Here is a 22,359-nt window from a genome sequence, read left to right as displayed (position 1 = left end):
GACGGTTTGTCGACTTTAAAGACCTTTTGCTCTCCTGGATATCGCAGCGGGTTTTTCAATTGAGACATCAGAGGGGCAGAGTTTCAAAGACAAAAGCGGCGTGGGGCTGCAGAGCCACACTGGGGGAAGCACGTGAACAGACATTCGTGCCTTGCAGGAAAACCCCAGACTGCATCTGCAACGAAACCCATTGACCTGTTGACACCGACGAGAAATTAAACTCCAGGCATCAAAGATCAGATCGCTGCGAAAGGCTTAAAAAGGGTCTCGGCCCCACCCCCGGTAGAGGTTATAGAGAGTCTACAGTTTCAGATGATCGCGGAGGACAATGTTGGACCAGCCTGGACAGACAGCTGCTGAAACTCTCCCGTGTTCGGCCTAAAGAGCGCCGTTCATTAATTTGACGGGCGAGCCAGCGAAGAATAAACGCTAGACTTAATCTTCCCATGTAGGAAGAGAACACGTAATTGCTGTAATTGCAACGTAGATCTTCCATCCAATGCGACTTTTTTTTTTTTTTTTTTTTTTTCTTTCCACGTTGTCGTCTGAAATGACTTGCTGACGGCAGCCAGTCGGGTATTAAAGCTGATCTGGCAAAAAAGAAAAAAAAAACTGAGCCGCTTGTCGGCTGCATTCATATCAATTTACCACCTTTGGACAATGTTTAAGAACAACATTAAATGAACTTCAGATAAACAGTGAGGCTTCCCCCCCCCCATAGCTCTTTTTCTGGTCTGTATTGAAGGAAAACGCACAGGGTTATCCTCGAGATAAGGGGACTTTGTAAATGTAAAAAAATTAGATAAACATATACAAGCACTCAATATGATGGTTTCTTTGTTCCACTGTACTAATTATATTTTCAGATCTTTTTTTTTTTTTTATTTCAGGTTGATAATCTCCTCCCTGATTTATTTCACATTCCAGGGTAAATTATATTTTGTCCCGCTCCAACTCTTAAACTAATGAATTTGTGCTTCCGACACACCATCCAGGTGCCTCTGATTAATTACAAGAACAAACAATCGACAATAAGAACTCAACAGTCCTTGGGTGCCCAACGCTGTCGCAGTTCATTAACTGCACTTGACCCCCTCCAAATCACACTTAAGTATATTGAAAAACAAAAACGACAAAAAGCGAACTCTACTTTAATAGACTGATGGCATCTGAGGTCTTACAGCCCCACACGGGATATTCATGGACAGTCTGCATCAGCACATCCCGAGGTGACCTGTTCGCCTTCAGACGCTGAGCTTCGGTACGTCGACCTCCGAAACCTGCAGCTACAAGCTTACATCTCTTTGCGAACACGGTGTTCTTAAACTTAAAGGAGTACCAGGAGAAGAAAAAGCCGTCAAGAGTCCGAAGGGCTCCCGAACATCACTGGGTCACTTTGAAAGAGCTGCCTTCCAGGAACACCCACGCTAAGGTAGGTTCTATGAACAATGTCAAACACAGGCCCCAAGACAGAGTCATCCCTTCACCCGATGACAAAGTGATGCATACTGACAGCATAACCCAAGCCACGAAGATGACTTAGAAATGAAGGCATAACCGTTCTTCCAAGTAGGCCTGTGGGCAAGTAGTACTTCCAGAAAAACGCCCACAAAATGAGTCTATTCGCATCTGGGTTTGAACGAATAGAAGCGGCACGGCTTCACATAGAACACCGTTAGCTCATTCAATTCATACCCTGCAACGCAAGCAGCCCCCCCACTCCTTCAACACAGGGTGCAGCCTCCGGATACTCTGTCCACGAGCCAGCGCATCATCCATATCGACGTTGACACAACATCGGTCCCTACTTTCTTTATTTGCTCCGCCAACCCTTTTGCCCAAAGCAACACGGGCAGGTGAACCGCAGCAAAGTAAGATTTCTTAAGAATTCATGGGGAATGCAAAATGAAAGCTAAAGTAGCAGAAACACTGAGTTAAGGTGCAGGATAAGTGGGTGAGTGAAAGGTCAAAATGTTCCTCTTTTCCAGGATGCACCAAGACACACTACTGGAAAAGCATGCATAGCAGATCAGATGGACGATGTCCAATGCAGACACTGGAGTGAGGTCTGCCAAGGTGGGCCAGCCAGGAAGGAGGAGCAACCGATGACATTCAGGCCAGTTCAACAGGAAGGAATCGCAGATAAAAGTATTACTGCGCCCAGTGTGTCACTGTCACGCTCTGGTTTATCGTGCAAGCCGAGACCCCCATCCCCAAGGTATCTGCAGCAACTTTGGCTCACGTGCCATTTTAAAGGAGGCCTTACATACTGCAAGAGCGAAGGCAGTGCCACTGTGAATGACAAGCACTGTGTAATACCTCTCCCGCGACCAGATTCCTGGGACACCAAAACAATACACCCAAAATAAGCCCAAATCAGGTCTCCATCATCCTACGAGTACCGCGAAAATGTAGCCGACGAGCCTTACCAATCACCATGGCAACGGAATTGGGGGGGGGGGGGGGGAGTATTGCTCCAGGCCACTTTGTGAATACCTCCAGTAAAAAGGCTGCAGTATGACAAAGTAACTTATGAACAGGGTCAAAAAAATCCTTTAAAAAATGTCCCCCACGCTAGACCAACTACAGAAAGATATTTCCCTGTGTGCGTCTTGAGAATGGGGCAAATTACAGAACAAAAAAGTACAGCTGGTTGGTTCTACTGTAAAAGAGAGCTCCTCATAACGGAATAAAACTCATCTGTCCAAATGTGGAAAAACTGCAGACTGCTCAGGTTGCATCTAATCCTAAGCAGCATTTAACACACACTTAAGGCAAACACCGCTGTATTGCGACTGCAATATTTGGAGCGTAACCAAGAAGTACAATAAACAAGAAGAAAAAGGCACAGCGAAGCAAAGGAGTGGTCACTTAAGCGTGGCCTCCTGCCCTTTGACACAGATCCGTCTGGGAATCGGGACAAACTGAACTCCAGGTGTATGACAGCAGAGGCACGTCATCACCTTACATGTCCAGAGACATGGTGTTCAGGTTCAACCATAGTGTGTGAGTGATAGAGAGAGTGTGTGTGTTCCACTGATGTATGGATGAGTGACCCATTGTAAGTAGTGTATCTAGCAGTGTAAGTCTTTGGGTGCTCTGGTTTCCTCCCACAGTCCAAAGACATGCTGTTCAGGTTCCCCCATAGTGTGTGAGTTCCACTGTTGTAAAGATGAGTAACCCAGTGTAAGTAGTGTATCTAGCAGTGTAAGTCACCATGGTGAATAAGGTGTGTGGGTTGGTAACACTACATAGAGTTCATTGGAAGTCGCTCTGGAGAAAAATGTCTGCTAACTAAATAAATACAAATGTAAATCTCTGTCTCCTGAATTGGTCCCGCTCCACTACAAGTGCTTCCGGCTTGCCAGGGGATTCAGAGACTTTTAAAGCAGAGGAGAAGGCACACAATGGATCCGGAATGGCAAAAGGAAGAGACTGGAACACCTGAAAGCGTGCAGAGTGGAGCGTACACTGCACCACAACGTCTCCAGGGTGGGAAAGTCAGTGATGAGGAGTTTATTGTACTGAATGAAGCATGAATAAGATCGAGGATCCAAAAAGCCTTTGCTCGGAACTGCCACTGTGCCCAGCTCCCAAAGGACCTACCTCTTATTCAATACTGAGATATCCAACAAAATACTAAAAATATTTCCTGATTTTTGGTATATCAAATGCATGCACAGTCACCATCTCTCTTAAATAAAGAGCATTTCCTAGTGTGTTATAAATGATCCGAACTGTTAAGTTACACACATCACACATACACAAAAAAAAAAAAAAAAAAAAAAAACCACACTGGTGTCAGTTTTCAAATAGTTGACCGCCAGCTGCAAATGTGCTCTTTAATCATGTAAGCAAAGACAGCCTGCTTATATCTAGAACATCTGAGCAGGACAGAGTGCCTTAAATGGCAGCAGAACAGCATTTACTCATGAAATATAAATAAACCTCAACAGAAGATAATCAGACGTAGCTGCAATAACAATGAAAAGTCAAGCACCGCATGCAGAAAAGTGACTGTCAGTTGGGCATAAAGACAAGCTTCTCGAGGGGTACCAACCCTGGGTGGACCATGTTTTTTGTAGAGTTCACCAGGGTGGGGAGAACAGAAGGTAATTATTCCTAAGCCCTAAAAAAAAAAAAAACTCAGAAGTAGATTTCCTTAGGTTGAAATTGATAAAAAATGAAAAGGAATAATGTCACAGCTGTAGAGAAAGGCCGAAATTTGATGTTACCGCTAAGAACGAAACCTGCATCAAGAGACTGCATGGAGTTCCTCACTCATTTGTGAACGCTCATGTCCTTCGTAGGATGTGTGACGTGATGTTTTCCCCATCAAGGTAACAGAAAGGCTCAGCACAGGTCGGCGAAATGAATTCATCGGCCGAATGAACATAATCGATGAGGCTGTAGCTGTCTGCCCATTTGCCGAGACAGTCCTCAAGCAACTCTGAATCAGAAGTTGTTAAATTAAATGTTGCAACTATACCGAAATACCTCAGAAGCAGGTTCCCAACCATCTCTCCCACCCGCGACGTTAAGTGAGCATCACCTTTACGGTTAACGCTCAGCTATCATCAGAACGGAGCAGCTCATAAAGCTTCGCATTTACCTTAGATGTTTTTCTCCAAAGCAGCTTCCAATGGATACTATGTAGTGTTATCAGCCTACACACCTTATTCACCATGGTGACTTACACTGCTAGATACACTACTTACACTGGGTCACTCAGCCATACAGTGGAACACACTCTCTCTGTCACTCATACACCTGAACAGCATGTCTTTGGAGTGTGGGAGGAAACCAGAGCACCCAGAGGAAACCCACGCAGACATGGGGAGAACATGCAAACTCCGCACAGACCGAGCGGGGATCGAACCCACGTCCTCTCACACCACCAAGGCGCCGTGAGACAGCAGCGCTACTCGCTGTGCCACCCGCTGTGCCACCGTGCCGCCCGATTAAGTCCATTCAGTTTAGCGTGTTTTCAAAGCCTTTGACAAAGGTCTTTTCTAATGTTTCACTCCTATAAATCATTAATCACTTTTTTTTTTTTTTTTTTGTCTGATTTTCTGAAAACACGACTCAACGAATTTATTATAGTTTAGTTTGTGGCTCCATTCACACCCGATGTGTTCCTACAGCACATTGTTGTAACAAAGACTGTTGTCCGTCCGTGTGTTTAAATATGATAATCGCTGGAAATGAATTGAAAGGCGCTGCAGCTGCAGAGTAGACACATCCCCAAACCGCCACTTCTGCCCATTAAAATCTCCACTCTGACTGCGCTTCGTGCGCTTTTCTCTGTTCTTTTCTTCTTTACAACATGACTGTGACAACAAGCCGACGAAAGTCGACTGGACAAGCGATGAACAACAGGTACGGTGAATAAAACACAAAACAAGAGGAGGACACGTGACGGGTACGGGGACCACTCATTTCCACTGATCTTTAAACAAACTATCACAGAAACAAAACAAACGTTTTAATCCGGTAACCAACAAATTACCAGTAAATTACCAATAAAACTCACCCGCGAGCTTGGAGCGCTCCCTCGCACTGGTCCCTCTCCGCTTTTCCCTCCAATGTGAAGACCGCGCAGCAGGTGAGAGGTTCGAGCCTCATGTGTTCACATCGCTGTGGTTCGCCGTAGGAAACACCCGATAATTCGGCGGACCGCGCGCTTTACCGTAATGCGAGAAATAGACTGAAATACCGTAATACGTAGACTATGCACGGCTCACGTTATGCCTTACATAACAGGCCAGCGTGTTTTAGACAGATCCTCTTTGAAATCAAGACTTTATTTTAACAGTTACGTAGCTGATGCCTTTGGACTCCAAGGCAATTTATACTGATAATCATCAACCAATGATGTGACCATTCATACAGCAGGAAATTCTTACTGAAATAATTCACGGTAGGTGCCTTGATCAAAAGTAGTACCGCAACTTGGGACTTGAACCAAGGACCTTCTGATTACAAGGTGTACAGCCTTGCTGTTTTTAAGTGTATAACACAAGCTGGTGGGAAATAAGTTAATAGGGCATTTGGCCAAAAATACTATGTGGCACATCACTGATCAGGTGGACACCTTCTAAGCATCCAGATAAACTGTCCAACTGTCCTGTTTTCGGAGCTCTGTAGATATCCCTCAACAGGCTGTTTCCTGTCCACATTTCATCCCCCATGATGCTGCTGCCATTTGCTCCTCGCTGCGTTATGCAGTTTGTGTCTTTTGGACAATGCATCACAGTCTGTTCTCTTTTATTGCTGATACTGCATTAGGTTTCCTGCTATATACATTGATTATTGCCAGGAAAATATAGCAGTATAATAAATCTTCACGTCTTTCTATGACTTGGCGTCTTCTTTTAAAATTAGATTACAATTGCTTTCTATCTTTATTGCATCCTCTGTGGAAATAGGACTTACTCGTGCACTTTGTTACAGCCTTGACTATTTAATGCGCTGAAATTCATCGTACTGCACTGTTTTCATCCAGTGCACCACAATACAGTATGTGGCAGCAGGCAACACAGAGTCTTACACCTCTGTGTTTCTCATACAATAGAATGATTGAATAGGTGACAAGATTTCCATCTGCTTCAAAGGTCAACAGAAGCTCAAAGCCACAAGTGGAGTTAAAATTCCTGTTTAGTTCAAAAAGGGGGGAAGGGGCTAAAGACATCCTGGTGCTTGGTGCTTTTTTTCTCCATATATATATAAAAACTACCTGAAAATACAGCACTAGTACACAATGTATCATGATTCAGTGGAGCATGTTTTTTCATTCACGTGTGCGCGATATCCCAAGTTAATCGACACACATGGTCTTTCATACGCACTTCCATAACTAGCAGGGTGGGTTTTGGCACATTTGGCCCCCTGCGAGCGGACCGGAGCAGTCAGATTGCCGGCAAAAGGAGAATTCAGGGCAGTGCATTTCTCCCACACATATCTTCCAGCAAGAAATACACCCCTCAAGCATCTTTCTCTGCCCCCACCATCTACTCAGTTCCCCCAATGCAAAGGGAGATCTCAATGCAAGGAAAATAAAAACATCAGAACTGAGCAAATTATCCCAGATATTAATTGTAATTGCACTGTAAATCATTCAGCTCCTTCCCTCCCATCCCCTGATGTTTTGTTTTCATTCCTCAGTATTCTAGTTTGCACTAAACACATCTGCAGTCTTTTTCTTCTTTTTTTTTTTTTTTTTTTTTATAAAAGTCAGGTGTACCAACAGAACATAGTCACACTTATCAGTGTAAATGTTTCAGGTACACAGAGCACTTTACATGAACCTCCTGTGGAAACACACCAGATTTCCAATGCATCTGTTTTAGTCTCCCAGGACAACTCCCCTTAGCAAACTAATGTTATCGCTGAATAATATTTGCAAATGGTGCACTAAAAAAAAAAAAAAAAAGAAAAAAAATGTTAATGAATGGAACAAGAGAGTACATCCAAATTTGGTAATAATCAGCAATTTCAAGAACCTGCTTATATTTCATCACAAACTAGGAGCGGAGCAATTTAAAACATTCTGTGCATCCCCATGAGCTGGGAGCCAGTTCATTTCAGGGACCAAAAAAAAGCAACTTATTAATAATTCTGGCCTCAAAAAAAAGCAGTGGAATGATGGTACTTCAGAGCAGAGGTGTAGTTTGGATGCTCTGTGCTAAAAGAGCAAGGGAAATTTGCTTCTGTCTATTATAATAACAAATTTAAAAGAAAAAAAAAAGCAGCCCTGGGGCCTCACAGGCTGTTGCAGGTGATTAGGTGCCTTTAATAAGGGCGCCAAATGGGCTAACGAGGGAAAACACATTGAGGGGACCGCATGTCATCCGCCAGAGCCGAACTGAGGGTAAGTAGGTTCCTGCCCTGCCAGAGTAAAAGCTCCAGCTGAGCGACAGCTGTGGCGTTTCTGTACTCATCTACTCCGAAATGAGCCAAACCATTAAAGAAGAGCCAATCACCTCCTACAGCCATTGCAGACTCACACGCTCGCATGCTCTTGCACACTTGCAGCAAATGTAATTTTCTTTCCGACTCCCCTGCACATGCATTAATCCACGAGCGTTTCAGTTGGTTTGTTAACGGTGGCAGACTAGCCCCGAGCGTGAGGGTGTTGCGTCAGGTGGTCTGATGCGGTGGGGGATGCAGAGCTGTGGGCAGCCTGTCATCTTAATTGCCTATCTCTATTCTTCTGCCTGTGTCGAGGATAATGCTAAATATACAGCTGATGATCAATGCCAAGACGTGCACCTTTTATACATCTGTTACCTCCAAGTCCATCTCTAACTGGGAGGCAGCTGGTAGCATAGTGGTTAGATCAACTACCTTTAGACCCAAAGGTTGCAGGTTTGATCTCTGGCTGTAGTATCCTTGAGCAAGGTACTAACCCTGAATTGCTCCAGTAAAATTACCCAGCTGTATAAATGGGTAAATAATTGTAACCTTAAGATTGTAAGTCACTTTGGAGAAAAGCATCAGCTAAATGAATAAATATAACTGTCAGAGACATACACGCTACAGGCCGCCTCTTTACGAGAAGCTCATTTTAGTTTCTGAGACCACACGAAATAGAGGAGAAACGTGGCAGATTAAGACGACACAGATAATTTAACACGTGAACTTCCCAGGGACATTTCATTAGCAAATTTATGCACACACACAGAGCAATTCCCAATGGCATGAGCAACGCAAATGATGTTCTGCTGCTAAGGTCATCGTGGGTAGATTCACAGGAAAAGCAGCAACAGTAATTGGTCTCGTATGTTAGTTTTCAGGGAAAGGGAATAAAAGAGGAAAGAAAAAGGGAGACTGGAGACTGTATTATTTCGAAAGCAAGTGTAAAAGAGTACCCGCCTGAACGCGAACAGAACCCGCGTGCGCACGGAGAGACAGTTGTGTGTTGCTTTCTCTGTCGGAAAAGAGTCACAGAGCAGAGGTCACTTTAAAATAGACGATATATAATAGTCCCTTAGCTTCAGCATGTCAAACAAAGGCATCCCTAATAAAAGTCTAACAGCTACATGGGTCTATTTAAAAACAGCTTCACCACAATTTGCCGTTACCTTGGACATAGAGCGTCGAACTGCTCCTCTGAAGGGAATCCCTGTGCGCAGAGGAGCAGCAGTAGCGTAAATGTCGCACCAGGAAATTGTGGGACTGTTACCGTCTCTTCTCAGCCACTTAAACCTGAATGATCCTTCCCAGCTCCTGCTTGGAAGACAGGTCTATTCTCCTTTCCAGCTCCATTTCTCCTCCAGAACAATAAGTGTCTGCTTCTTCCAGATCAATGAGCCTGGTTGACGCTACAAGCAGCAAAGTTGCTTTCGGCCCTCTACGCAACAGGCTGTTGAAGAGCTGAGCTCGTGTCTACTTTCCCTTCTGATCCACCTGCTGGGCTTCATCTTTCCATTAAGCCATTCTCAAGTTGGGTCTGTGAAACTGATAGAGATGCCACATCCCTCCTAAGGGCTTCCATCATGCGGAGTTGACACTGACCCTCCTGCCATCTACATGGCTCTTGTCACTCTCTGAAGGCTGTTAAGCAACAGGCCAGAGATAGGTTCTGAAAGTGTGTGTGTGTGTGTGTGTATGTGTGTGTGTAGATGGAAGTTATGGATGTTGTTATACACCAGATACGTGCACCAAATTAATGCTATTTCCTTCCTATAAGACATTAAATGGAGGTGAGAAATTTATGCTAATGATGCAGACCTGCACATGAGTTTGTACTGTGCTCTTAATAGGCTGGAATACGTATGAATTATCATCTGGTTATCGCAGTGAATAAAATGTGTTGGCAGGAATATTTCAGCAGCATGGGGTCCCAGTCTTGATCTGCATCCCTTTGAGAAAATGTGCTGCCAGCTGTTGACATTAAGATCTTCCAGCGGGACTCGGGGGCCACACTGGGCATGCTTGACAGTGACATCCAGCCACTGACAGTCGCTTTTCAATGATGAAGGGAAGTGAGGTCACAGGCTGCTTTCACACAGGTTTCAACATCGTGCCCAGGACTTTGAGAGAGTCCTATTTTCTCCCATCCACACATTTAATTGATTTTTCCACCTCACACGTCATGGACTGTAGTCCACCCTGTTGTATATCAAAAAAACTAAACTAACGGAGAGGATAAAAACTTTCTTCCATAAATGGCTTTAATTAAAAACCATTTTACTTCTAGAATTCAAAGAGCTGAAAGGCACTTACAGGTTTGTTAATCAGGCCACGAAGTTAATTGCCTTTTGGGTGAAGCGAATTTCTGGGAGAAACTTAGAAAACAGCACCATTACTGGGAAAAATTTAAACTCCGGAACAATGTATGTGGGTTGTCACACCAGGTGTTTATCTAAAAAGGAATTAAATTCATTTATTGTTCAGCACTGATATAACAGTTTCTATTATATTTTAAATTTAATTGAATTTAATGTCCCCACATTTATTCCATTTTAGACTAAGCTAATAAGGTCTTAAAGCACGTTTCAAAGCCAATTCCACATGCCTCTGTGAAGTCAAAGTTACTGCATCATAGGATAAATATTTCATTCAAAATCTGCTTTCCCCCAGAGACAATGGTTCCTTTGTATCAGGTATAAATTAATTTCCTCTTCTGCAGAGCACAGAGCGGCATTTAAAGGAACAGAGCTCATATTTAAAAAGCGATTAAAACAGATGGTTAATGCATATTACCATCCTGTAGCAGTTCACATCCCCTGTGCCTTGAGGGGCTTCTCAGTCCCGTGGCTGATTTTTTTTTTTTTTAATTATTTTTTTATTACATATCAGAATGGCTTTGCACGATGTTTGCCCCATTATTAGTTGTTCATGAGGTTCTGAATGCAACCGAGGGCGAGAGTAAAGATTTGACATTAATAGAGATTAAACGGAAATGCAGAAAGAAAAAAGCAAAACAAGAGACTTGTAAATATGTGTCCAACAGGTCTCAGCTATCAGAAACACCCAACAGACAGAAAACTGTTAGAAGATAAATTTTGGTCTAATGCAGAGGCTATTAAAAAGCACTTGGTACACAAGAAACATCTATAACGTTAGTCAAATTGTATTGTATATTGCACCCGTCAAAGTACATCATCATCTCGCTTTCTTTGGGTATCCATGTGAAAGTCAGAGGAGCATCTGAGGTACGTGAAGACCTAAAGCTTCAGCAAACAACTGTCCAGCACACTGGTCCTGCAATCTTCCCCCATTTAAGACCAAGAGTCTGCACTAGACTGTGGTGCTTCTGGGAGCGTGTCGTAAAACACGTTATGAGTCAGCAGGACCTGGGAATAGGGTGTTAACTCCAGTTTTCATTAAGAGATGTGGTTATCCAACAAACAGCAGTGAGTCAGACTAGCACTAAAGTTCACAGCCTCCACCTGCCTGCCTCAGCTCGACTCTTGCTCATGCAAATACAAGTAGCTTGGCCACCAGCGTACAGCTGGACAGGAAAACACTCAAAAGGTGTCAACAATGCAAACCTTAATAATGTGATGTAGGAACATATTACTGGGGCTGGATTGAACACTTAAAATGCACAGACAAGAATGTATGCTTTAAAAAACTGCAAACCCAAGCCATGCCAGTAATTTCCTCTAAGCGTCAAAATAATCCTGTAAATTACACACCTCCGCACAACTGAGAATTACCCTAACTTTGAATACGTGGAAGAGAGGGCCATTAAACACAGGACTTTTGTGGCTAAAGGAAAAAAAGGAGCCGGAAGCTTTTTGAGTTTCCCGTAAATCAAATGAGTGGTTTGAACAACAAATCTGCAAATGTCATTTTTCTTAATTTTCAATCAAATGTTTTACTTTTTTTGCAACCTGCGAACATGAATGATCAGTTGGTGGTACAAAGTCGTGTAATGTAGGTATTTTCTGAGTATTTCTAGAGAAGGTATGAAAGAGCCTAAAGTTGATAAGGAAAGGAATAAGAATAGAGTTTAAACTGAGCTGGGTTCAATGAATGAACAACTTCAGGATGAAGCATGGATTTCTAGATCATTCATGGGTTTCAAAATGGAACAAGGATTTTGGCATGGTAGGACTTTCAAGATGAAACGTGGGTTCCTAGAGGAAGCATGGGTTTTGAGATGTAACATGGATTTCAAGTCAGAACATTGGTTGCATGGGATCGAAGATGGAATATCGGATCTGGTGGAAAGTATGACTGTGACATGGTCTTCCCTTTTTGAGCAAAGCTACAATATTTTTTTTTTTAAAAAAATGTATGTTTTTCGAGAAACCGGATACAGTGAAATCACTCCACATATGTTTACTTTGGTGCTCAGTGCTTTTCCAACAGGAAATACATGAATAGTTATTGGCAGGCATTCTTCCATATTAACAATCTGTAAGCCATTATACATTACTAAAAAATGATACATATAAAAAAATTCAGAAAATTTTTTTACATAATAAACAAATCTATATATAAATATAAATAAATCCAAGTCTTTAAAAACTAAAAAAATAAGCCTAATGCAATTAAAAAAAAACTTTTCATAGGTCACTCAGTATCCCTTGCAGGTTATGGCAGTCAAGCGGTACATAGTGCAGTTTCACCCCCTGAACCTCTCTTAGTCAGATGGTTTGAGTCCTACCTATTTGACAGATCCTATGAAGTGGTCTGGCGGAGCTCCTGTTCTTCTCCTCTGACTCTCTCAACTGGTGTCCCGCAGGGCTCGGTACTAGGTCCTCTTCTCTTTTCGATCTACACCTCCTCCCTCGACCCGGTCATAGCCTCCCATGGATTCAAAAACCACTGCTATGCTGATGATACCCAGCTCTTCATTGCTGCCTGCCTGTCAGACATCTCTGCATGGATGTCTGATCACCACCTTCAACTCAACCTCTCCAAAACAGAGACTCTTCACCTCCCAGCTGGCCTGTCCTCCTGTCACGATCTATCGATCAAACTGGACAACTCACTCATTTTGCCTATCTCCTCAGCTAAGAGTCTGGGAGTGACGATTGACTCAAGTCTATCTTCCACTCAGCAGATCGAAGCCACAACCCAGACATCACATCTGGAATACTGCAACTCTCTCTTGTGTGGCCTTCTTGCTACTGCCATCAAACCTCTGCAGCTGATAGAGAATGCTGCTGTATGAGTTGTGCTTCATTTGCTAGAGCGCTCCCATGTATCTCCTCTATTCATTTCTCTGCACTGGCTTCCTATAGGTGCCCGGATCAAATTCAAGACCCTGGTTATTGCCTACAAATGCATCAATGGAACTGCTCCTAGCTATTTACAAGACTTAATTAATTGCTACACCCCAACCAGACTGCTTCGCTCATCTACTTCTGCTCGCTTGGTGGTCCTGCACAAGAAAAGTAAAGCTCGGAGGTTCTCGGTTCTGGCTCCGTTGTGGTGGAATGACCTTCCCCTCTCACTCAGAACTGCGGAAACTCTGTCTATATTCAAGAAGGGTCTGAAAACTCACCTTTTCCAGACTCACTTCACCCATGATCTCTCAAGCTGTGAGAATGTTGTAAATCTGATGTAAATGTTAATGCACCATGACTTTATGATCATGCCCAAATATGCCTTTACACAGTCGCTATTCCTCTATTGTATGTAAATGTTTGTGTACCTTTTGTTAAATAATAATAATTTAAAAAAAAAAATAAGAAGGTGATCAGGATTAGTCTATCCCGAGTTTTGCGCACCTACTCGCGCAGTGAACATTGGTGCTTAAAGTGGAAAGAAACAAACTAGGTTTACTTAAGAATCACATGTCTGCAAGTATGTCTCTCTGCTAATGTAATGCACAAATAATATTTTCTCTAAGATATATGTCGCTTTGGAGGAAAGCGTCTGCTAAATGAATAAATGTAAATGAACACCCTTCGCTTACTGGAATTTGTTTTAAGTTTAATGAGGAAACACTTTTTTAAAAATACATAATTATACTGATTTTTAATCTTGCAATATTCTTTACCATGCAATTCTGCAAAAAAATCAAGTTTATACGTGATAAGTGACTGAATAGAAGTTCCTGTGGTATTGCAGAACACAAGTCAACGCTAAAGAGAAGCCATTGATTTTTACGGTGCTTCCTCCTAGTCATTACCTTGATGAAACCTAAACGTTACTAAGACCACCATTAATCATCATAAGATCCCATGACCTTTATCTTCAGTGTGTTGCTCGATCAGTTTGCCCAATACCAGGGTTACAACATGCCCTTTTGCAAGAGCAGGATCAAGCAAGATTTTTCATATTTAACTCTGGCACTTTCCTCCGCCCACCTATATTGCTGTCAGTTTTTATTTAAAGACAAACAAGGAGATTCAGAAACAAAGTAAACACTATATTATGGCAAGACAGTTTACATTTTCATAGTTGTAAAGACAGTGGCAACAATAAAAGTAACATAAAAATTAATAAGACATCCCCCCAAATGGCAATTTATTCTCCATCGTATCTATAAAGTCAATACAGTTTGAGTAATGCTCCGATACGTAATAACACTCAAATCAGTTGCCAGCACAAGGATCATTAACAGCAAAGTAACAGTGTGTCCCAATATAACTGTCAGCTAATGAATTTATGCCTTCAGTTGCCTGAGTGGGTCTTGCACAAGGCCATCATTAAAGAAGGTCTACAGCAGAGGCCTACAGCACAATTAAAAAGTGAGTTGTATCAATGGAAACAAGGTGAAGCAGGATAGTGGTGGTTACAATGGCCACAAGAAACATCTCCTACAGTAAGCGATGAGCAACTCTTGCTGTTAGGACTTACCGTCCCGTCATTGTTTACGACATGCTGCAGGTAAAAAAGGAAGTAAGAGGCAAATCAGAAGCACACAAATTCCTTCGAAGCTGTTTGGCAAGCAAACTGAACCATTTTTTGTATGACTAAAATCACTGTTTGAACTGCTTCAAACAACTAGAGAAGTGGAAAATTCTAGAAGATGAAAAATAATAAGTCCATCCCTTTTACAGTTATATCACCTGCTGCTCTGCATGCTACCCTAGGCAGTGTTCCATTTTCAGCAGTGTCACTTTATATAATAGTTTGAACCCTTGCTGGCATCCCAGAGGGACAGCTGAACCCTTGCTGATGTCCCATGGGTCTACTGATCAGCCCAAAAGAAACAGATGGGGTGACAGAAGAGCACTGTGGGACGAATATGTGTCATGTGCTCATACGCATTTTTAAAGACAGTTGACACACATCGTTCAAACCAGATGGAATTTTCTAAACACAGAGCTAATTACAGTCTGCTTGTTAGCTCAACAAATGGACAGCGCTGGCTCAGAGGCAAACGTTTGCCGGTTCCTTTTCACATTCTATCAAAAAAAAAGTGCCGAGGTCATCCAGGTGGGAGACAAACGAGACATTCATATCTTGCCATAAAAACAATATTATACATTTTCTCCTGCAAAGACAGATCCCATATGTTTTAAAATGAGCTATACTGTCAGTAGTGTTGTCCTTCTGGATCAGAGAATCACAGTCCAACTGTGTGACAGTGTGAAAATGTACTGATGTATAAAAATATTGTTTTTTTTAATGGCATTCATCCATAACTGTCTGCACAACTCTAATTTAGACTCATTCACAATCTTATTGTCACATCCCACGGGGTCACTGCCCCTCCTGGTCAGAGGCGGCGCCACTCAGTGCCGCTAGCTAACGCTCACCTATCACCTCACAGTCTCGTAGGACATGGAGGTATAAAAGGAGCCAGCGGAGCAGAACTAGTCGCGGATTCTTAATCAGCAGTTCTCTTGTGCTTCGTTGGCGATTGGTAGTCTCTTGTTCCCTCAGTTTGTTTTCTAGGTGTGCATGTTCCAGTCCCGAGTGCCCGTCCCGTCAGTTCCTGCCTCTTGTTCTTCAGTCCTGGTCCATCGTTCCTGTCCGGTATTTCGTCACGTCTCAGGGTTGCGGTCAGACTCACAGATTAGCGTTTCACTGTTCACCGTAGTTCCAACACCGTGTGTGTTTCCTGGTCTCGTGTTTCTTGTTTCACTTCCACCGAGTGTCTTACAATACTCACCGTACACGTCTAACCTCACACTGCACGTGAAGTCATTATATATTTCGTCTGTGTTTGGACGTAATAGCAACGCGCGTCCGTGTCGGACTCCCGTCCGGACGCTACAGAAGAATCCGCCTGCTAATATGACTTCAGCGGAATGGCGTGAGCTGGCGGATCTGACAGAGGCGAACCAAGAACGGCTCCTGGTTTGCGCAAACGCCGCTAGCCGCCTCACAGATCAGTTGGAGCAGTTGACACGACTCCTCAGTCACGGTGGGCGGGGCGCCGATCCGACCAGTTCGCAAACGCATGATGATTGGCGGACATGTCTTTTTGATCGTCTTTATGCTTCCTCGGGTCCTCGCGCAGAGCCCACGAGCCCTGTGCAGACCAATGGGATCAGCGCTACTGAGCAGCTGTCCGTTCCCTTCCCGGAGGCTTTGCAAGGTAGTAGAGGTGAGAACCAGAATTACACAGAATACTCAATCTCCAGTCCAGCCTCTCTGTTCCCAGGGCCCTACTCTCCAGAGTCACCCCCTAGCCCAGACAGAAAGACAGAGAGACAGTTCTTCCCCAGCACCAAGAGTTTTCAGGTGCGTTCCAGGTCTCCAGTGGAGAAGACATCCAGCCCCCGATTGTCAAGACCACTCTCTCAGGAGTTCTCGCCGGATTACCGGAGCAACTCCGGGTCCAGCCGGACCCCGACGCCGCCAGGGCAGCAGGTGCCCTACAGCCCTGTGGACAGTGAGCCGGCTCAAGCACGCAACCTTGTCAGCTGTGCAGGGCTCGAAGAACAGTGCGTCAGACAGGGAATAATACGACTCAGTAACGGGCGTTTGACAGAGGAGGAAAGGAGGCGCCGTTTTCTGCAACGCTTGTGCTTTTACTGTGGAGCTGCGGATCACGTGCAGGTTTCCTGTCCAGTGCGGCCACCCCGTGGATCCCAACGGACCGACTTACTGGTGAGTGATGTATCTCTCCATACCTCCCTGTTGACATTACCAGTTACAGTATCCTGGGGTTTCCAGCAGCAGCAGACGGAAGCTATGGTAGACAGTGGCGCTGCAGGGAATTTCATGGATCATGATATGGCCGCGTCCTGGGGCTTGCCCTGTGCCCGATGCCCCAAACCCCTGGCTGTTAAAGCTATTGATGGCGCTCCAATCGGGTCGGGGCGTGTAGAGCAGCGCACAGAGCCCGTTACTATGCAGGTAGGGCCACTCCATAAGGAACAGATATGGTTCTATCTGATTAAGTCCCCTGATAACCCCATTATTTTGGGATATCCATGGTTATGCACCCATGACCCTATTATCTCTTGGAGGGAGGGGAAACTGCTGTCTTGGGGACAGCAGTGTCCCGAACACCTGGAGACATCTTGTAACTCCACATCCATAGAGAGCCCTAATGCAGATCTGCCCCTGCAGCTTCCAAGGGAGTATGCAGATCTAGTGGCGGTGTTTAGCAAACACAAGGCTGCAGAACTGCCTCCTCATAGACCTTGGGATTGTGCTATAGATCTTTTTTCGGGCACTACACCCCCTAGGGGGCGGGTATACCCTCTTTCTCAACCTGAACATCAGGCAATGGAGGCTTATATAACGGAGGCACTAGAAGCCGGATTCATCCGGCCGTCTACCTCTCCAGCTTCCGCTGGCTTTTTCTTTGTTGAGAAAAAGGACGGGGGTTTGCGCCCCTGTATTGATTATCGGGGGCTAAATGCCATTACTGTGAAGTACCCGCACCCCTTGCCTCTTATCACGTCGGCCCTCGAACAGGTTTCCGGTGCTACCATCTTTACTAAACTGGACCTTAGGAGCGCATATAACCTGATTCGCGTTAGGGAAGGGGATGAGTGGAAGACCGCCTTTAGCACCGCCCTCGGCCATTATGAGTACCTGGTCATGCCTTTTGGCCTGGCGAATGCACCTTCCGTATTCCAGGCTTTTGTTAATGAAGTACTCAGAGAACTAATTAATCGCTCAGTATTAGTGTATCTGGATGATATCCTGATCTTTTCTCGGTCCCGTGAGGAGCATATTGGACATGTCAGGGAGGTGTTGCAAAAGCTGGCAGCACATAAGCTGTACGTGAAAGGGGAGAAGTGCCAGTTCCATGTGCACTCTGTGGATTTCCTGGGGTACATCCTAACACCCAACGGGGTCACGATGGATCCACAGAAGGTCTCGGCAGTTCTGTCATGGCCCCAGCCAAAGACAGTAAAGGACCTGCAACGGTTCCTAGGTTTTGCGAATTTCTATAGGCGCTTCATAAGGAACTTCAGTTCCGTTGCAGCCCCGTTGACTGCTCTGTTAAAAGGAGCCCCTAGGCGCCTGACCTGGACTCCTGAGGCGAGTCAGGCCTTTGAAGACCTAAAGAAGCGTTTTACTTCTGCCCCAATCCTGAAGCACCCTGATCCCAAACTGCCCTTTATTGTGGAGGTTGATGCATCTGAGGCCGGGGTAGGGGCAGTGCTCTCACAGCGCCAGGGAAGTCCCCTGAAGCTCTATCCATGTGCGTATTTCTCACACAAGATGTCGCCTACTGAACAGAATTATGATGTAGGAAACAGGGAGCTCTTAGCCATAAAGATGGCCTTAGAAGAGTGGAGACATTGGTTAGAGGGGGCTACGCACCCATTCTTAGTGTTAACTGATCACCGGAACCTGGAGTATCTGCAGAAGGCAAAGAGGCTCAATTCCAGACAGGCGCGGTGGGCCATGTTCTTCACCAGGTTCCGTTTCACGGTGACCTATCGTCCTGGCTCCAAGAACGGCAAGGCCGATGCCCTGTCCCGTTTGTTCGAGGTATCGCCTCAGCTCTCCCCACCAGACACCATCTTGTCCCCGACGCAGTTTGTGGCTCCTATCCGTTGGGCTTTATTGGACGATATCCAAGCAGCCCAACGTCAAGAACCCGGTCCCAACGAGCAGCCCCAAGACAAAGAATACGTCCCGTCCACTGTTCGGTCCGAGCTCCTACACTGGGCCCATGATGGTCCAAGTACAGGACACCCAGGGGTCAACCGAACCTTGAAGCTTCTCGCTGAACGCTTCTGGTGGCCATCCATGAAACAGGACGTACGAGACTTCGTCCTTGCCTGCACCACATGTGCCCAGGCCAAGGTCCCACGGCAGCTGCCAGCAGGGCTTTTAGAGCCACTCCCGATTCCCAACCGTCCATGGTCCCATATAGCGGTGGACTTCCTTACTGATCTTCCGTGTTCTGATGGAAACACCACCATATTGGTCGTCATAGATCGCTTTTCCAAGGCCTGTCGACTGATTCCTCTGAAAGGTCTACCTACAGCCCTGGAGACCGCGGAACTGCTGTTCCAACATGTCTTCCGGCTGTATGGCCTGCCAGAGGATGTCGTCTCGGACAGGGGACCCCAGTTCACCTCAAGAGTCTGGACGGCCTTCTTTGCCCGCTTAGGAGTCTCAGTCAGCCTCTCCTCTGGTTATCATCCACAGTCTAATGGGCAAGTGGAACGCCTCAACCAGGAGGTTGGACGTTACCTGCGGAGTTACTGTGCTCAGAATCAAGCGGATTGGAGCAGATACCTCCCCTGGGCAGAGTACGCCCAGAACTCCCTGGTCCATTCGTCCACAAACTTAACTCCTTTCCAGTGTGTGCTCGGTTACCAGCCTCCGCTGTTCCCGTGGACGATGGAGACCAGTGGGTTGCCAGCTGTGGACGACTGGTACAAGAGGAGTGAGTCGGTGTGGGAATCCGCACATGTCCGTCTCCAGGAGGTGGTATCCCACCAAAAGGAGAAGGCCGACAAAAGGCGTAGGACTGTATTGTACCAGCCAGGGCAGAGAGTATGGTTGTCCACCCAGGATCTCAAACTGCATTTGCCCTCGAGGAAGCTTGCCCCCCGTTTCATCGGCCCCTTCAAGATCCTGAAGAGGATCAACCCGGTTTCTTACCGTCTTCAGTTGCCCTCGCATTATCGTATCTGTCCCACGTTTCATGTTTCGCGCCTCAAGCCCCATTGTGTTTCCGCCCTGCAGAGCCCAGCAGTTGCTCCACCTCCACCGTTGGATGTGGATGGTTCTCCTGCCTACTCCGTCAGGGCCCTCTTGGACTCCAAACGGAGACGGGGTACGCTGTACTATCTGGTCGACTGGGAGGGCTATGGGCCGGAGGAGCAGTCTTGGGTACCAGCACGGGACATCTTGGACCCAGCTCTTATTGAGGACTTCCATGAGTGTCATCCAGATCGGCCTGCTCCGCGACGGCGGGGGCGACCGCCTACCCGCCGGCGTTCTGCGGCTGGAGCCGCCCCTGGAGGGGGGGGTACTGTCACATCCCACGGGGTCACTGCCCCTCCTGGTCAGAGGCGGCGCCACTCAGTGCCGCTAGCTAACGCTCACCTATCACCTCACAGTCTCGTAGGACATGGAGGTATAAAAGGAGCCAGCGGAGCAGAACTAGTCGCGGATTCTTAATCAGCAGTTCTCTTGTGCTTCGTTGGCGATTGGTAGTCTCTTGTTCCCTCAGTTTGTTTTCTAGGTGTGCATGTTCCAGTCCCGAGTGCCCGTCCCGTCAGTTCCTGCCTCTTGTTCTTCAGTCCTGGTCCATCGTTCCTGTCCGGTATTTCGTCACGTCTCAGGGTTGCGGTCAGACTCACAGATTAGCGTTTCACTGTTCACCGTAGTTCCAACACCGTGTGTGTTTCCTGGTCTCGTGTTTCTTGTTTCACTTCCACCGAGTGTCTTACAATACTCACCGTACACGTCTAACCTCACACTGCACGTGAAGTCATTATATATTTCGTCTGTGTTTGGACGTAATAGCAACGCGCGTCCGTGTCGGACTCCCGTCCGGACGCTACACTTATACAGGAAAAATATTGACATGCAGGAGGGATTGCCGATATGTATGTCCTCTTCATCTGCAACATTTTCAAAATGGAAATAAGTGAAATTAACTGTTTCACTTCAGGAGGCAAGCCATGCCTCTCTTCTCAAAGGAAGTAAGGTGAATTCTCATATCACTTGTCATTACTAAATATTCTAACCTGTTGAGAAATGGCAAAAATCACCTCTAACGGTCCCCTGAACATGGCACAAAGAGAACTGTTATAAAGATATGTTGCAAACAACTGCAGAAGAAATACATTATGACTTGAACATCAGATTTGTCAGGTACTCTAAGACTATGACCTTCACCTGTTCTAACTAGCTTTATTGGGTGTGTTCACTCATTAAAAGACATGCGGTTATCTTTCAGACCCCAGAGTGGGGGAGGAAGGAGCAGGTGTTAACAAGACTATTGCTGTGCTCAGCTTTATGTAGCATGATTGGCTTTCAGGCTGTAAAGGCACATTGTCATTTTTCTGTTGTAGAGGCATGGTTCAGTAACCTAAGTCATCGAACCTTATCTGTGCCAAGAAAAAGAAGACAGAGCATTGGGGTTCCATCTCTAAGACTTAAATAATGTGAGCATGCTTGTCAAAACAAAAGAAAAGAATGACAAACTGAATCACGCAATTCATGGACAGTCATGAAATTCATAAAGCGACAACATAGTAAAAAATAATATAGCCACAGCAACTTAAATTGTCTTTGCTGAACTTGCCAAAATATTTAATGAATAGAAAACAGCTTTGCTGTGATAAAATGTCTGACTAAGAACATCTTTCCCTTTGAAAAAAAGAGTTACCACCAGATACTGAAACCAGACTGCTCTACTAAAAGTCTCTGTTTGCTATTGCCCTGCGATGGACCAATGTCCCATCTTGGGTTTACCCTGCACTGGAGAAGGGGTTACTGACTGACGGACAGATGAGTTAATAATACTGTCAGTTTCTTTGGATGAGAGCATCAGCCAAGCACCATATTAAAATGAATAATAACTGAAAAAGATGGAAAAGAACTGTCAAAGAATGTAATTAATTTTCAATTCATCTATCCAACAAGGAAGCACGTAATGTGGCGTTCCATAAAGAAATCTGTAAATCTTAGGGAAGGACAGCAGTCAAATGCCAGACACATGCAGAAAAGGCAATTTCACAGTAGCCCTTAGTCTGTTGTAAGCCCTACTTGGTTGAAGACAAGATGCATCAATACAGAAGGAAGAGCTTTTCTGTTATGAAAGTCTGATACTTCAAAAAGAGCAACAAAAGCTTTAAAAATTGACAATTCCTTCGCATAACCAGAACAACAGAATGATGATCTTTTAAAAAAAATGGTCAATAAATGTCCCGGGGTCTGTCTGTATGTCAAAGTTCAAACGCCTTTCATTTTTCCTCTACAAGTTGAGCACCACTGGGTAAACTTTGACCGCTAACAAAAAAAAAACAACTTCTGAATTTTTCAGCATGCGGTCCCCCTGAAAACCAA

The 22,359-nt window shown here is 45.1% G+C and overlaps 1 protein-coding gene across 1 annotated transcript in view; it reads right to left on the bottom strand.

Moving 5' to 3' along the window:
- The window catches only part of LOC108942387 (tumor protein p53-inducible protein 11-like), a 39,651-nt gene extending 33,995 nt beyond the window's left edge, over positions 1–5,656 (bottom strand). The window contains exon 1 of the mRNA XM_029252177.1: positions 5,534–5,656. The gene's annotated coding sequence lies outside the window, so the exon portion shown is untranslated. The remainder of the gene's footprint in view (positions 1–5,533) is intronic.
- Positions 5,657–22,359: the final 16,703 nt, after the last annotated feature.

The sequence above is a fragment of the Scleropages formosus genome, chromosome 5, assembly GCF_900964775.1.
Source record: "Scleropages formosus chromosome 5, fSclFor1.1, whole genome shotgun sequence".
Classification (NCBI taxonomy): domain Eukaryota; kingdom Metazoa; phylum Chordata; class Actinopteri; order Osteoglossiformes; family Osteoglossidae; genus Scleropages; species Scleropages formosus.
The sequence above is the reverse complement of the archived record's forward strand: the minus strand, read 5'-3'. Positions and strand labels throughout refer to the sequence as shown.